Raw genomic sequence first — 18,403 nt, forward strand, 5'->3', positions numbered from 1 at the left:
ATTCACTTTTTTTTTTTATTCACCTTCTTTGGGAACTATTAAACCTGGTGAAACTGAAACCACCTGAAGTCAAATAGATTACATTTCTGCAGCAAAACACAGAATTTAAAGACAGGAAAGAAGACAATATTGTAAAGTTAATGCCAATAAGACCACATGAATCTCCCCCAAAATGTTTTAAATATGTGAATATTCATTATCCTGTCACTGCTTTTTGCAGACTGCAGCTGAATAAATGCCTGTAATGATGTATACATTATATTCAGCGTCCAGAGGGCTAAGCAGTCTGTTTTCCCCAATGAACATCTATCCTCTTTATTAATTTCCAACCAAAAGCAAAATACAATTTACCCATTACAAGATGTGAAATATGTACAATAACATAAGCTTTCCACTTAACAAACCCATTACAGTCATAAGTGCACAGCTCCCATTAACCTTAAAGGCATCTACTTAAATGCGACTCTGAAGTGAGAATAAACTGTAGGGACTTTAGATAACACTGATCTTGCTTTTTTGTATATTTCCAATTGTGGGAAGGGGGGGGGGGCCCATCCCTTTTCCAGTTTTGTGATTATGTCTTGCCCCTCCTCCCCCAGTATAAAAAGCACCCTTTTCTCACCTTCTGGAAGATTAATTTAATTTCCAAGATACTAGTCATTTAGATGTGCTTAACATTTTTGAGGTATCACTTGAGATAGTGATACTTCATCAACTAAATACAAATGAGAGTGGTAAAACATTCCAGGAAGCTACAGTAAAAGTTGGCCAGTCTACTTCCACTTAATGCTAATGAGACAGTTTCTTGTAAAAATTCCAACTTGATAGAAACTACAGGAGGTAGCATGGTTCATTAGGCTACAAAAGCTTTAAAATGTTAAAAGGACTGTTTTTCCTCCCTCATTTCAAGTGATTTGCTAAAAGCACTGGGATGTTCCACTATGGAACTTTGAATTCACTCTTCCCTTCATTAATTTTGATCTTTTTACATTTAGAAAAAAGTTAACTTTAGGGTAAGCCACTGTAAATGCCCTTTCCCCCAATGACTGGAAATGTCTTTAAAACTGAAGAGACTATGAGTTTAATACAGTAAAGCAACAGGACTTGTTTTCCAATATATTCTGCCTATAAATGAAGATAATGTGCTAAAAATTAAAGAATGTAAATTGCATTTGAACATGTTTAAATTACCTTTAACCACACTGTATAAATCTGTTGGGTCTTTTTACCCATTTGCTCATAGAAGTAGAAAAACAAACTGGATTATGCTAGTTCTATGGCCTGACATCCTGCCTAAAACACACTTGAGCAGTGACCTAAGGAAAATGTGGTCAATGGCTCTTCTATAGATACTCCTTTAGAAAGTGATGCCTTTGATTTTAAGCTGCTTTAGCTGGTGTCTGTCAAAAATTCTCTCATTGCTTTCAGTGATCTGGAAAATAAGCTTGAAAGCCAGCCATGTGGAGTTTAGGATAATTTCAAATAATAAAAAAAATTACACGGCATAGTTGACACATTCTTCTGAAGTTTTATTCTGAGACATTTCCATAAATAGTATCTTATGCCACAATTAATGAAGCAGACATGGTTAAACCACAGGTGAGCAAAAAGCTTGATCATTATTTTTAAGATTTAATGAACCCATCCTATAGGCATGAAAGCAGGAGAATCCCAGAGAAGCTTTTTTATCCATAAAGTGTTGTTTAGCTGTAAATCAGTGTTGTGGTGTTGTTACAAGTATTCAAGTCTTTGTGGTGATAAAGCAGGTCGGAAAATATTAATGAAGGCACAATTTTGGCAAAAAATTAGAACTGAATTTTTTCACAGTTCCCCACCCCCCCTCCCTTGTTTTCTGACCAATTCTAGTGGTGACAACATACATAGAGAGCCAAATCCAGTTCACCTGACTCACTCATGGCCTGCGCTGGCTCCCATTGAAGTCAATGCAAGTTTGGCATTGATTTTAATGGGAGAGAGATTAGGTCCTGACTAACCTCAATGAATCAGGTTCCATTCATGGGAGGAGGGTTTGGCCTACAATGTTAATATCCGTCAGGTGCCACTATTAGAGGTGAAAAATATGTGTCACTGTTTCCAAAGTTGGGTATCAAAAATTAGGCACCTGAATAAAAATATTCTGATTTTTTTTCCTGAGGTGCTATGTGTGCTCTCAATTGATTTTGAAAACAGCAAGAATTTTGAGTGCTTAGCATCTCTGATCATCGGGCAGTGTGTTCAGAGACCTACATATGGACTTAGATTTTTAACGTTAGGCACCCAAGTTTGCAAGTTGCACCCAGAATATTTTTAATCAATAAATAGCAAGCTGCTCTGGTGCAGTTCTTTATTCAAGTCATGGGGGGGGGGTTACACATTAATTTCATTACAAAGCTGCTAAGCTAAGCTTCTATGTTCTGAATTGTTGTTGTTAGGAGATAGTACCGTGGGGTACAAGACAATCTCTCCTGGCAAGAGCAGAAGGTTGGGAGCACGGACCGTCCTGGGTTCCATTCTTAGCTATAATGATACTTCCCTCCCAGATATGTTGTGAGACTTAATTAAATAGGAGCTCCTCCTAAGATGTGCTGTGGACCCACAATTGCCAAAGAAATTCAGTGAGAGCTGTGCATACTCAGTACCTTTCAGTCTCAAGTCCTTAATGTCTGGAAAGTCCTTTGAGGTCCTGGGATGAATGACGCTATAAGTGCATATTATTCTTATGTAGTCTGTGCTTTCAGTAAGAGGTGTGGAGTTAAAATACTGTCTTTTATGTTATTTATATTCATACAACATGGAGGAGATATTTGATTACAGATTTGCCTTCCCTGTAGATGATTTACTTAGTGGACCAGTTCCAGAGCATTTACAGTATAGTTATTTTTGACATTGCAGTTTTCATTTTTCATTTTGACATTGCAGTTTTCATTTCATTGTGTTCTGAGCTCCTTATTTCAATGTGTTAAACACCATCTCGTATGTGAATATAATGTAAAAGGGTACATATTAAAAATTAATTTCAAAAGTTAATTACCCTTAGTAACTCAGCTTCCTAGAACAGTTGTGAGCTACATCAGATTTAACATCCGCTCCTTTTAAATTGAGATTGTTAGTAATGTTAGTCAAGAGGCATTGATGAGCACTTCTCCCTTCAAGATATTTCTCTCAGTAAGTTTGCAGACAAGATACTCAGTTCTTCTGAAATAAAAAGTTCAGCTAAGGGCTTTGACCTTATATCTGAGTACAGAATTAAACACTCTGGGAAAGGTTAATGCACAGATTGAGAGAGTTGAGAATTATACCCCAAAATACTTAAAGAAATAATTTTAAAATGTAAAGATCACTGATCATATATTTTTTGCAAAGGGTACCTGTTCCTATGCTGTCATCTAATCTTTAGGGACTAGATTTAATGAGAAGATTTACATTGACATTCGTGAAAGGAGGATTAGACCCTAGAAGCATGTGGTATAGGAAAGCATGGAGATGATTTTCCATTAGACAAATACACTTTTTTTTTCTTTTGTAGTTGAATATGGATCCCATGAAAATGACTAATGGCAACTAGAGTTCAGGCATAGCATAGGCAGGCATTGTACAACCTTCCCTACATAGCACTGATAATACACTTCAGTCCTGGCCAGACCTTACTGTTATTTATTTGGTCCTGTCCTCTCAAGACAGTTATACTAAATTTCATGGACCATACTACACTATAGAGGAACTAGGGTGAAATGACCAAACTCACTGGTATTTGTGATTGAAAAGGAATTTACACCCAGAACACCAGAGATGAAAGGCACGTGTATTCATCCATTGTGCCACCTAGTTTTGGTTTATTAGCAGTTTAACAGAAACAGTCTAATCATAGAATCATAGAATATCAGGGTTGGAAGGGACCTCAGGAGGTCATCTAGTCCAACCTCCTGCTCAAAGCAGGACCAATCCCCAACTAAATCATCCAAGTCAGTGCAAGTCTTTGTGCAAGCTTTCCCTGCCATTTTCTTTATTTTCCTCCCAAACTAAGACCAAGGAAAGGGGTATACAGGATTTTCCTTTGAAATCTTTAATCCTATATTTATTTTTCAGGTGGCTTGCAATTAAAAACTGCAATTGTTCTTTTGTTTCCTTATCTGTCTAAGAGTGAAAGAAACTACTTCAGCACTGCTGTGAAATGTATCACTGTTACCCCCAAGCCATTTCTGGGAAAATACCCACTGCAATGGCATAACCTCTGTCATAACCAGTGAGAAGAGGAAACTACGTCATTGTATTTAAAAAGAGAAAAGCTTCTCTTCTCCTTTCCTTCTTTCATCCTCACACACACAAATCAGACTACCATTATGCATTACTGGACCAATTCCCAAACAGCATTGCAAAAGTTAGTTGTCTAGGCTATTACTCACCAATTTATTTGAGCATAAGCTTTCGTGAGCTACAGCTCACTTCATCGGATGCACCAATGTAGCTCACGAAAGCTCATGCTCAAATAAATTGGTTAGTCTCTAAGGTGCCACAAGTCCTCCTTTTCTTTTTGCGAACACAGACTAACACGGCTACTACTCTGAAACCTAGGCTATTACTAGAGGCCACGTAATCAACATTTTAATAATTCACTTGTCTTAACTTAAAGACACTTGCTTATATTTAATATTCCCACTGGTAACAGACCATATGACTAATGAAAAGTTTTGAAAGGTCTAACTTAAATGTACTGTTTTGGGGGCAAAACGCTTTCCCACATTCCACAGATGCGGAAGGCCCTAAACTGAAACGCATGACCACAATTCCATTGCCTAGAGCAGGCGGCAAATAGGCCAGGGAAATGCTTTATCCTTTGCACTACTCAGAGCACTGGCTGCAGCCAGAGGACCACTCGCTGAAGGGGGGCACAGCAGCAGATACGATAGCCCAGAGGCTCTGTTAGCAGCTGCACTAGAGCTCCTGGCACAAGGGGTGGAGAATTCCATCTTAGCTCCCAACCCAAAGAGAGACTCCCCTGGTTAAAGCCAGTTTAAACAAGGGCCCAGGATTGGGCCCTTGCACGGTTTTCAGGCCCTAAGGGCAGAATGTCTAGAAGGAATAAACGGGGGTAGGGTGACCACATGTCCCGATTTTATCGGGATAGTTCCGATATTTTTTTCTTAAATAGGCATCTATTACCCCCCATCCCCATCCCAATTTTTCACACTTGCTATCTTGTCACCCTAGTTGGGGGGAGAGGGGAGGAAAATACAGACTAATGCAAAAAACAAACCTTGTGGTAGTGAGAAATGGCATTTGTGTGTAATTATCAAATTATCAAAATAATTCCAGACTCAGCTTACTGTCTGGAATTCACACTTGATTTCATGTGATGACAAATATAAAGCATGTTTATTTAATCTGTTTTACATTCTATTTGTGATGAATAAAACGAGCATATTTTCTTTCTGATGTTGAGAGAAGTCTTACTGAGACTGCTGTTAGTGGGTCTAAGGGCTCAATTCTGATCTCCTTACTTCATTTGAGTTGTACCTAGCTCCATGAGAGGCCCCATTGTTCTCAGTGAGGCTACTCAAGTAAGATCCACTCACTGTAAGGGTGGCACGCAGAATTTTTCTGCACAAAAAAATCTTTCTTTTTTGCAACACTTGTTTGGATTTAAACCAATTCATTTTAGTCTATGACTGGGGACCAAATAATGAGACTGGAAAATACCCAAGCCTCAAACTAGGCTAGGCTAGCCAGTGACACAAACTTAGCAACCCCCCGTCCTCCCTAAGTAAGAGAGCTCTGAGGGGAAAAGGCTGTTGCCTGCTAGTGAGAGGGGCTGCTAAGGCCAGCTCTGATGCAGCATCGCTCATCCCTATGCCAGGTTTTTCCTGTGTGTGTGTTTCCTGCTCTTTCTAGGACATGAGGCCACTTGCAGTGGTGTGGGGCACTGAGGTGTATATGCTGGAAACACATTTTGTGTGGCATTGCAGGCTGGAAGTAGGTCTCAGGGGCTTTCTTTGGTTTGTCTCCTAATTTTTGAACTCTTCACTCTGGCAATACTTGTTCCATTTGCACATCAGACTACCACATGACGGCTCTGGGCCCATCCTGGGCAGCCCCTCCTGGGACTCCTCTAGTCGTGCACCGCTTCACTTGCAAATTTATTTCACCTTGTTATCCATTTTCCGACTGCTCTCTGGTCTTAAAAAAGTGCTTCCCTGCCCAGGATTTGATGACACATATATAAATAATACATGCAAATATACTTAAACAAGATATCACAAGTCTACATTTATTTGCAGTTAAAAATAACTTGGTGGGTCCGGCCAGTCTTTATAAAAGGCCAAATCAGAACACAGAATCTGAACACGCCTGCATTGTGAGAAAGCTTGGATCAGAATCTGAATACCACTGCTCAGGTTCATCTATGGTTCCAGTGCAACACAAATTGTAGCTTCCCCTCAAAAGACCGAAAGGTCTCACCTCCTGAATACTCCCACTGAGCCAGATAGCAGATATCCTGCAATGGCTCCTCATCATTGGTTCTCAGTAGTGGCAGTAGCTCTTGCTGAACTACAATATATATACAATACGCTACTGAGTTGTGTGGGGGTGTATATAAAAACCAATACGCACCTCATCCTCTGCTGCTGGCATAAACTATATGCCGCTTGCATCCTAATTCTGCAATTCCTTATTCGTGCCAAGTTATACTTATTCACAAATGGAGTCCAGCAGAACCCAATGAGAATATGTGTGTAAGTTGCTACTCACTGTAAATAAGGGTTGCAGTGTCTGGTCTTTCAAAATGTAAACACTTGATTGGCAGTGAAAGCTAAGCAGCCATTCATCTAAGTGCACAAAATGTGTCTGTAAAGATGCACCAATGATACGTGTACATGTGAAATTGCAGATGCAAAACTAGAAGTCATTTTTCCAAATCAGCCCCGTTATATCATGATGTCCTGACCAGAGAGCCTTTGTATTAATAATCTTCCTGCTAATTTGCATTTTCACACACATTTTCTTCCCCTTTCATACTTAGCATCTAGCGATTTGGCTCATTCACCTTTAGCTTTCTGAATAAGACAGCATGCAAAATCCTCTAGAGGATCTATGTCAGTTTCACACTGTATCCTTAAAAAGAACCCTTTTTCCCAGGTTACAGAGTAGCATCCGTGTTAGTCTGTATTCACAAAAAGAAAAGGAGTACTTGGGGCACCTTAATCTCTAAGGTGTTAAGTACAAGGCAAAGTCAATTTGTGAATTTTTTCTAAGTACTTCTTATGGATCTTGACTCTAATGTAGATCCTTAGAAAATTAAACAAAGCCTGTATTACTCATTTCAGTTTGAATGCTACTCACAAATTAATGGTCCCATTAATTAGACAACTGAAACTGCAAAAAGGAAGAAAAAAAAAGAGTGCATGGTGTTTTTCATTTGAAGGTACCATGCTCTAAAAGATGTTAAACAGTTGAGCCAGATTTTAACAAATGCTAAGAGAGGTTTTTATTGGGGCTGACACATGAACTGAGCAATCTTACAGTACATTATATATATGAAGGGTTGTTTTAACTAAAACCTAGAATTATTATGTGTAATTAATGTTATAAATGAACAGATAGGAATGGCATCTTTTTGGTGCCAAGTGAATACTAATGCAGACTTTATTCTCAGCAGGTTCCCTATGCGCTCTCACTGCAGCTTGCTAACTAGGTAATGTTTCACAATAGTAACCTGTTTGGCATCAGATCAGTAAACAAAAGGCACAAGGATAATGTGTTTGCTCTTTCTCCACAAAGACACGGGATAATTTACCTTTCCATTTAATTTACTGTCTGGATCTATCTGTCTTTTGTATTCTGTGTAGCCCTTAAGAATATATCGTAAGTGTCTCCTGAAGTATCAGACCTAATTGAAAAATTCAGTTCAGGTACAACTTGATAGATGAGAATGATTCACAAGTTCCAAAATAGAATCAGCCAATTTTTAAAAGATCATATTCTTTGTTAATTAGGGGAAAAAGAGATTAGCTTATAGAGAGAAAATCATTTGGCATACCTGAGGATATGAGACTACAATATATTCCTGGAACTGCAGCATAGATACATTACAGAGCAGACAGAATGGGGTTACTTGAAATTATTGCTATGACCTATACCTTTAAACATCCTTAGGGGGAAAAAAACATCAAAAGACCTACACATGTCTACTAATCATTTCAGGGTGTGGGGGGAAGAAGTCTCTTCTTTATAGGAACCTACCTCTGTGATTTGTTTTGTTCAAAGAATAGATTTTGCATTTCCATATGCATGTCAAGGCTGACATTAAATATTAAAGCAAGATATTAAAATTTCAAAGAATCTGAATTAAACCAAAAGTATTCAAAAATAAGTGTTCCTGAATATTTAATATTAAGGATTTCATAATTAGTTCCAGAAAACTCTCAAGCTAAAAAAAGAGGGATTTTTTTAAATACTGGTCACAATCATGATCTTTGCATTGATGTGGCGTGTGTGCTACACCACTGAGAAGGGCACCTCCTCTGCTTGTTGTCCTTCTCTTTATTTGTCCAGTGAGAGAATCAACTTAATGATATTCTACAAATAATTGCTATTATGTATATCTTTGCTGAGTAATTAATAGATGTTAGGCCAAAAGGGACCATTATGATCAGTTAGTCTGACCTCCTGCGTAACGCACATCGTAGAATTTCTCCAAGTCCTGCATCATGCACATGGTTCTGGTTGGTCTTTTAGAAGATAGCCATTGTTCATTGAAGATTTCAAGTGATGGAGAATCCTCCACGTTCGTAGGTAAGTTGTTCCAATGGCTAACTACCCTGACAGTTAAAAATGTGTGCCTTATTTCTAGTTTCCATCTATCTTCCATTTCCTTCAATTGGTTCCTGTTATTCCTTTGTCTTTTAAATTAAAGAGCCCTCAGGCATCAGAAATTTTTCCCTCATGTAATTACTTACAGACTGTAACAAAGTCACCTCTTAACCTTCTCTTGGATAAACTAAACATATTGAGTTTCTTTAGTCTCTCACTGTAAGGAAGTTTTCCAGACTTCAAACCATTTTTGTAGCTATCTTCGGAATCCTTTCCAATTTCTCACAGCTTTTTTCAAGTCTGAACAGTGGAATTGGACACACTATTCCAGTAGTGGTCTCACTAATGCTATATACAGTGATAATACCCCCTCCTACATTTGAAATCAGTAGGATTATGTACAGGATTAAAGATACATTTGGTTATAACTGTTTAAAGGATTGGTCTCTAAAAGAGATATAATTAAGCATATGCCATAGTATAATAACCAGACTTCAGTACCTGAGTAGGTATGTATATTTCTGCAAAAACACACTTACTTCGGTATAACTACATCACTGAGGGTGTGAAAAATTCTGATCGTAGTTACACTGGTGTAAATCCAGAGGAATGCTAAGGAAGTTGGAGTAGTTACTCTAGATTAAATACCAGTGCAAATGAGATTAAAATCTGGCACATTATAGTATACTGGCACCGAAACACATGCCAGTCGCCTTAGATAGCCAACTATGTATTTGCAGTCAGCCTTTGCAGTATTCAAAGTATTTCATATCATAAATAGAATCATGGGAAGTGCAAGGGAGCACTGTGTATACTGCAGTAACCTGATCTATTTATCCAAGGTAAAACTGGTACACTTTGAAGAATTGTCACTATTATGCAGTCATTGGACACCCCATTTCCATTTTGGATCAAAGGCGAGATCCTCAGCAGGTGTAAAGCAAATTAATTTCCATTGACGTCACTGAATCAATTCACCAGCTGAGAATCTGGCACATATTGTTGGATAGTGTATTGTTAGTAGTATTTATTTATTATTTGTATTCCGATTGCACCCAAAAACTAATCAGGATCATTGTGCTGATTGCTGTACAAACACAAGGGATGACTGTCCCTCCGTGAAGTACCTACTGAAGGTTTTTAGTACCCAGTTATCATTCATTAATACAATCAAAGTAAAATGTTATAAAAGTCCCAAATTTTTAAGTTTCAAGGTTATTAATTTCCTGCAATGTGCTGCTTTGAGACAGCTCCCACAGACATGTGAGATGTGAAGGAATTTGGTTCACCTTTGGATAGATGAAAAAGAGAATGTGTTGGTTGTTTACATCTTCTGCTTCCTTTGATTTTCATCTAGCTTTTTGAGATGTATAACGTAATTCCATTTTAAGTAAGATATGAAATGGTGCTGTATAACTCATGCTACCTGGTAGCAGAATATCTTGATTTGTTTGAAGAATACATAAGCCACTAAAATATTGTTATCTATCTTCATTTGTAGAAGGTGCCTAACACTGAGCTGCCTACGTGCCAAAATATGTTATTTTTACAGCATGTCTCTTTTTTTAAACAATATTAAAACCTGGCAGGCACCTAAAGTATATTTCTGCCTCATTTTGTGCACTGCAGTGATATCGTGGGTTAGTTTAATCCAGTAGTTAGATAAAGGACTAGGAGTCTAAGACCTGGGTTCTATTTTCATCTCTGCTTCTCTGTGACCTTGGGCAAGTCACTTCATGTCCCTGAGCCTCCAGGTTGGGATCAGTAAAATGGGGCAAATGATACTCATCTCCTTTGTGAAGCTGTTTGAGAGGTAGAGATGAAAAGTGCAATATAAGAACTATTGTTACCATTATTTACTCCGGGATGCAGTCAAGAAATGGGAGGAGCTACAGTTAGGATTCAAATGGTTTCCAAAAAAAATTATCATCAAGCTAAAGAGAGCAAATAAAGCCAGTGACTTATAGCATTTACTATACATAACCAAGTTTCAGAGTAGCAGCTGTGTCAGTCTGTATCTGCAAAAAGAACAAGAGTACTTGTGGCACCTTAGAGACTAACAAATTTATTTGAGCATAAGCTTTCGTGGGCTACAGCCCACTTCATCGGATGCATACAGGCATCCGATGAAGTGGGCTGTAGCCCACGAAAGCTTATGCTCAGATAAATTTGTTAGTCTCTAAGGTGCCACAAGTACTCCAGTTCTTTATACATAACCAGGAATCCTTCTCGCAGTATCATATCCAATAACCTGTTTATAAGCTGGCTGTAACAAGACTGCTATCAGACTAATAAGACTAAGCTACTTATGTGCATTTTCACCTGTATAACTAACACAATATTATGAACAATACTGTTCTGGGATGCTTCTTCCTCTTCAATGGAAACAATGCTCTGTATTAAGTCATATTACAAACCTACAACCTGGTACATTTTGAACCACTGCATTGAAATGCGGTCTTACAGTTTATGAAGTCATTTACACCCAGGTAAAATGAGTGCAAGGTCAGTGTAAACAGAATGTAATGAATGTGGCATTCTGATTTGCTAGCAGCTTACGCTCACTTTGCATAAGATGCAAAGCAGTAGAGCAGCAGGCCCTGATAATGGATGGGGGGCGGGAAGCTGCTATGACCCAACAGTACAGATATTTATATAAACATTCACAAATTTCTGTCCAATAAAAAGAAACATTTCCTTTATGTGCACATAAAAACTCATTGCAATAATGTGCGAGACGAAAAGAAAGTCATCAGCCTATAGTCAATGGTGACACAAAGTAATTACACTACCCTCCTTCAGAAGATAAGATAACATGACTTTAACACTGCGAATTGCTATAGCTTCAAATAATTTCCAAAGGAAATAATGACTTGTGCTACTGCAGCCCATTGGGAAACCTCACAGAGAACCATGTGAGATCTCCAGAGGAGACAGTAATAAACTCATATCTCCTCTTTACCTAGCCTACTGCCACTTTGGTAAAAATGCTTTAATATCAATAAGCACAATATTGTAGCTTCTGTCCCAGAGATTTTCCCCTCCTTCCTTTCTGTGTTTCACAAAATCATTAGTGATTCCTATGTATTAGACTCAGCCAGAGTTTGAAGTGTGGCACAGTATGGCTTGGGAGTGCTAAAAGTAATAAACACTGGGCAGACCTCCCACATGTACACTGTGTTCCACTCTCTTTATGGGTTATTATCTTGTGACTGTGTTTATTAATTTGCCGGACTTGTTTTTAGCTCTTCACTCAATAACACGCAGTAGAGCTAAAACATTTACTTTCAACAAAATGTCATATTATGGTGGGGGGGACTTGCAGAGATAAAACCATATACTGACAAAACAATAAAAGAAAAATCAATCTTTATGACAGATGAGAGAGTGAGATTTACAGTGTAATCAGAAAGACACAAAGAGATTCATGGGTTGTAGGGAATGGTATCTAGGCAACATTATTCCATAGATGAGAACACAATCACATGAGCATGATCTGTTTCCTTATTTCTGAACAAATCTTTCAGCTCATTCTGTTGAAGTGCATGGCTGAAGTGCACACATCTTAGTTCTGAATCTGTATCGGCGCAGGTCTCCTTTCACTGAGCTTCTGAACTCCTCAAGCCCTATGCTTTTTTGATGCGATCAGTTGGCACAGAACATGCACTTGGCAAATTGTTCAAGATAAGGGGCAGCTCCAGTGAAAGATGCAATATGTTACATTCTTCTGCTTCTGTGCCGTTAGATATTTAGACCTGCAGTCAGAATAAAAATGAAGAGCTGATCTGCTCCAAAAATGAGCTTCTGGAAATTAAATTATTGTCCCTATTAATTTTGCTCAGCTTTACAGTATGCCTTATATACAAGCAAAATGATGAGTCAATTAGAATGTAAAAAGACTGTTCCTTTAGTTTAATAGCTTCTATATTTTAATTAATACTTTAAAACAACAAAGCTAAACCATCTTTAAATAGTTTTGGGACTTCTAATATGCACAAGTTAGAGGCCTGTGGCCAGATCCTCAGCTGGTATAAATTGCCACGTTATGCTTGTGGAGGAACCACCCACTTCTTTTTAAAATCCCTCCTCTCCTGCAAGAGAGATCCTACCTTGCAGAGTGAAGTCCCTCCTCCCTCACAGCAGCCATTAGGTTGGTTGAAATGCTGGCCCCACTGAAGTCAATGAAGCTGTGCCAGGATTTTAGCCCTAAAGTTTCCTCTTTCATCCATGAGCTAGAGGTGAGTGGACCTTCAAATTTAACAGACACCTTCTGGTTAGAACCTGCTATTATAGATGGAGCCTGCAAACAAGATCCAAAGAGCAGCTATCTTGTTCCCCTTTCCAGCAGCTAGGGCAGCAGAAAGGCTGGGTTTCCTACCAGGACTTGCCCAGAGAATTCACAGTTTAAACCATTCCACTCATACCTTCTGTACCTACCTTTAGCTAGTATGTTTGGTCATCTGCCCAGTACATGTCTGATCATTTTTCAAACCTCAATTATGAAAATGCAGCTTCTGTAATAGTGACAATCCATTTCACTGCAGAAATCCTGGCCCCAAATTCCCATTAATACAGCCAGGATTTCACCTCAGAACCTTTGCTGACTTCCTGTGAGGATGCTTCTCTATCTCGTAGGAGATTCCACTGCTAGCTTTTGTGGTAGACATTTGGTGAAGGCAGAAAGGCCAATCAGTCCATCAATAGAAAGTCATGACTCAGTAAAACAAAGGTATTATTCTCACTATGTCATGCAATGTATAGTAAAATGTCTTTATTTATGCCATTCATATGTTTTGTCTAGCTCTAAATAGGTGTGTGGCAGGTCAGTGCTTTAGGTGATCTCTTTTTCAGACTCAAACTGTTAGATGGGTACAGAGGGCTCAGATACATTTATATACTGTACATTTGCAATAGCGAGAGTTTCATTAGGTGTACCTTCTCTGACTGGAAAATAGATGTTAATGTTACCCTGCATGAATATAGCTGAAGGGGCAGTCATCTGTCATTAAGACTCAGATATTCTAAGAGCGCAGTTTGGTGATGATAGCTTAAGGTACAGCTTTAGATCTTTTCCCTGGGTCAGAATGGGAAGCTGTTATTTGTGTGGAACTCTTACTTACCCAATAGTTTTGATAAAACTGAGCATGATGATGTTGTTATTATTTGGCTGCATTGTTATTTCTATGAGTAACTGAAAACTTTTGACGTTAGCACTGAAATAGCAATAAATAGTTTTCCATACTGTTGGGAGTATAAGGTAGGAAACTGAGTCACAAGTCAACCGAATTTAGGCTTAATCAATTTTTGCCTTTATTTATACTACTTCAGACAGAATTATTGTCACGTATAGTGTCTGAACATATATTTATGCTAGAGGATAAACAGGTAAGATGAAATTGGTAGGGAGCCAAATTACTGCATTCCGGGGCACTGGAAGTTCTCCTGTACTTCATGATGGTCATTCCTGCCTTTGATGTCTGGTCTTGTCCTTCCATCCCATTCATTCAGTTTCCCAGTTCCGGTGTTTCTGCAACACAGGTTTGTCTTTTTATATATTTCCTCATCACACATTTATTAACCTTTCTCCAATCAGCATGAAACCCATTAAGCATTTATTCTGGGTAACCCATACAATATGCATGTGCAAGATTCCATTTACACAATTTTGGCAGTTTGCTATTCTGTTTCTGTGTCACCCTGCTCCTGGGTTTTCCCAGTAAAGGGGCTTTTTTGTCATTATAGGTTGGTGTACTTTTTAAAAAAATCTTCCAGCATAGCCTGTTACCTTTGTCCTATCAACAATAACATCAGGTTAACCAAATCAGAAATTCTATATAAAAAGAGAATTGGCAAAACAACACTCATGCCAGCAAGACCTTAGCCTAGAGGTTACCTCATCTAACTCATTCACTGTCCATAATTATAAATTATTGAAGTGTAACTAAAAACGCTGTTAATCTTACCATTTAGCAATTCTTTGTTTTTATGTTTCAATATCATAATTCAGTACATGTAAATTATTACACCCTTTAACCTATTTGGAGGGCTAAACACTGCCACAATCTCAAAACATCAATACTTTCTTTATCTTCTTTAAAGATGGGTTTTCAGAGATTTTTTTCAGTCAAGTCCAACCTTACATTTGCGAATCATTACAAAAAAAAAACCCTTGTTGATAATTTTCCTTGTGTTGCATTTTGAGGGGTGTCTTAATTTTAGAGCCTTAATAATCATCATTCTCCAACAATACCACATCATGATACAATCTTTTCCAGAATAGCATCTCAGCTAATTATATTCTGAGCTAATATCATATGAAGCAAATAGATGTCTTTAGGATCAAGATTAAAGGCCATTTTCATTCTGTGACCTGAACTGCTATTGATCTTAACAGGAATGTTACACAAAGATTAAGGATAGTCCATAGCCTTAATATTTATTCATCAGCCCTGGCTTTCAGAAGTTTGCAGAACCTCTTTGGGACCTGACATAGCCTGGGTTTTCATTTAACCCAGCTAAATCTGCCATTTTCCAACATGCTATTTCTGAAGCAAATGGCTTCATTCCCCTCTAATGGAGACAGTGGGCCAACTCATGCCCCTGAGATCTGGGCGCAGGTGGGATTGACCCTCCACTGTTTCCAAAGCATTGTGGAGGCTCTTTCTAAACAAGTTTAAGAAAATAAATTTTGTCATGAATGGAAAAAAAAGTAGTGGTAAGTAAAACTAAAGCTAGACTGTAAACTCCTTCGGGCAAGTATATCAGTATGTACAGAGTTAACACAATGGGGCCCTGAGCTTGACTAGCGACTTTGGGCCCTACAGCATTACATCTAATAGTAATAATATTAAATTGCAAAACAAGTTTTCTAAAAGTCGTTTTGCTCCCAAGTGACATTTGGGGTGTAGATTATTGTACCTGTGATTCGCATCCACAATTCAAGTGAGGGTGCAAATTGCCCCACGAAAGGAAGATATCCTCTTTAAAACTTTGGCCCAGTGGTTACAAAAGACCTTACTGTTACACAGGAAGTCAGATCTATATTCAGAAGTTTCTCCTTAGAGCACTGTAGCTAACATTAAGTTGTCTATGAAGTGTGAATAGGGAATGTCAACTCTCTAGAAACTTATAAACTGTTCTGTAATTATCTTCACATAATAACTAGATGTCCAGTGTTTTTGTTCACATTCAATTTTCAAAGAATCAGGTTTTGCAGCTTAGAAATATGTGTTTTCAACAATATCTGGTGAATCGCTAGCTGTATATTTTTGTTATGGCATTAATGCTCTGTACCTAACCCTCTTTTCCACTAAATCCTTTTCAACTTCCTTATCACCCATTTAACCCTGTGAACTCATACTCCTTCCTCTGGAATGAATCTGAGCAAGGCATTTCACACAACATTCACTTTCACAAATGATATACTTTTGGCTGGCTGCAAACTCTTGTAAGAAGCAGTTCAATGAAACTGTAATAGGATGTTGCTTTTTCCTAACACTAATTAATATACTTCTAGTTAGAGAATTTCTAGAGTATTGCAGGCTCTGAGGCACTAGAGCAGTTCTTACATGCATATTGGACCATCCAATTCTGCCCTCAAATGAGTGTCCTTTGCTTCATGATCTTTGCATATATGTGCCAGATGAGGGGAAAATTAGGCCATAATTAATTGTTTCCTCTCTTCTGTGCAGTATACGTGTCTAACTGCCAGGAAGCAGTGAGAGGGGCGTATGTGTAGACTAGATTTCATAGTCTTTACATGGGTTTTTAATTGAAAGGAACTCTGGAAGAAGCCTCTCTAAGAGCTATCTCTAACAATAGATCACCTTTAGCATTCTTAATGCTGCTGTAAATCACTTGATTTTAAAGAATGCTCTACTTTTTCAAAAGCCAGCCAAATTTCCATAATGAAAAAAATTGTCATACCAGTAGGGAAGAAACATTAAAAGTGTCTAAGTAAGTTTGTTTACTTGTAGATTTTTAAAAAATCGCCACCTGAGATGGACAAGCTTAGTTTCTCTCATTACTGGCAAAACAAGCTTTGCAGCTCCCATTATAGAAAGAGAACTTTGTAAGTTCAGCACTTAGAAATCCTGACTTACCAGCTAAGGAGCCATTTAGATAACAACGAGAAAATAGACTTGACCGAAAGTGGGACTAGAGCACATAATTGGACATGTCCATATGCTGAAAATTCAGATACAAAAACGCTACTTTTCTGGAAAATACTGAATATAGCCAATGTACAGGTCAGTATGTTCCCATATCCTGTACTCTTTGAGCCATAAATCTAAAAGTGAGAGCTCCCTAAGGGCCTGATCCAGTGTCCATTAAAGTCAATGGGAGTCTTTCTGTTGCCTTTAATGGGCATTGGCTCAAGCTCTAGAAGAGTCATATCAGTCTGCCTTTCCATGTTACACAGTGCTGGAAGAGTTGGCAAATCCTAATTAAGATACCAAAGAGTTGAGACTCAGTAAAAGTGATTCACATAAGTTTATGATGGGTAAACCTAATCTTGTAGCTATACCAGGCCATTGAAAGAAGCTATAATTGTACGATATAAAGGTTTTATCGACCTGAGTTTGGGATGACTGTAGTGCACGAAAGGGGTGAGTCCATAAGCGAGGTATGTGGGTCATTACAAAAAATGTGATAAAATGTTTGTACAGCACTGTTGTGTATTCTGAATATGCCACACATGCTATAGAAAAGCTATCACAGAAATGTTTTAGAGAAATTTTTTTAAATGTTATTGGTATTACTTCTATAATCCACAGCCTATAAAGCCAATATTTTTAATAACTACAATCAATCTTACACCACTGTAAATCAACAGGAGCTCCATGGAGGTGTAACTCTACTGACCTCCACTGAGTTATTTATTTATTTCCACTGATTTAAATGAGAGCAGAATCCGTCTCGATGAGCCAAACAATGCAGGACATGGAAAAAAAGAAAACTGTAAATAATACATTTTAGAAACCTGAAAAGATTACCTAAAATAGCTTTTTTGAGTTTAGTGATGTTGCCGTTTTAAGGCCTGATATCTCAGGAACTTTCAGGATTAGAGGCAATTTCTTTGTGCGTGTCATTGGAGAACTGAAAGTCTCTTTTCTCCAGTGCCATAATAGTCCCTTTTCTATCTCTACAGTGTTGCAAGTTGTCAGAGCTTAGCCATGGTGCAGGAGTGAATAGTGGAGGTGTAGGGCTTTAGGCGGGTGTAACTTTGGGTGAGGGAGAATTCTGGATTTGGGAGGAAAAGAAAAAATGCTCTCTTGCACATTTTTGTTGTTTTTTTTAAAGTTCAACTGTTTGATGTTCTCCAGAGGTTTGGTATGTTAGAAACAGCCCCAGTGGACACGAATTAGTGAGCAGAGTTCAGCTGAGGTGGTCAAATATGCATGATAAATGCAGTTTATCACATGATTCTCCAATTTATAACATGAAGCTTGCCACCACAGATGTGATATGTGTATAATTATACATTAAATAGGTATATGATTGGTTCCAATGTGCAATTTTCATGTTTCACTGCACAAACCATATTAAATAGACTGAGGACAGACAGTGTTTTAAAGAATTAAAGTTAATAAAT

This window comes from Lepidochelys kempii, chromosome 8 (assembly GCF_965140265.1).
Source record: "Lepidochelys kempii isolate rLepKem1 chromosome 8, rLepKem1.hap2, whole genome shotgun sequence".
Taxonomy (NCBI): Eukaryota; Metazoa; Chordata; order Testudines; family Cheloniidae; genus Lepidochelys; species Lepidochelys kempii.